Raw genomic sequence first — 323 nt, 5'->3', positions numbered from 1 at the left:
CGTCCACACTAAGCCCGGTTCCCAGCTTCTGGTCGCCATCGAACTGGAAGCAGACAGAATTTCCGATCTATTTTTTAAAGCTTTTTTTTTTTTTTTAATTATGAAACATACTCAGAAATATAAAAAAGACCACATGGCTCTGAACTCACACAATCCGAAAACATTTGCGTGTTTTCCATCGTCTGAGCCTTTCTTAGAATGCGAACCGTGAGAAACACCACTCACTGGATTACATCATCCCTGTTTTCAGTCACTTTATATTTCCCATGTGTCGTGGGTTGAAGTATTCCGCCCCCCTCCACAAGTTCACGTGTGCAGGTGCT

Source organism: Pteropus alecto, unplaced genomic scaffold (assembly GCF_000325575.1).
Source record: "Pteropus alecto unplaced genomic scaffold, ASM32557v1 scaffold134, whole genome shotgun sequence".
In the NCBI taxonomy this organism is placed as follows: Eukaryota; Metazoa; Chordata; class Mammalia; order Chiroptera; family Pteropodidae; genus Pteropus; species Pteropus alecto.
Note: the sequence above shows the minus strand (reverse complement) of the source record.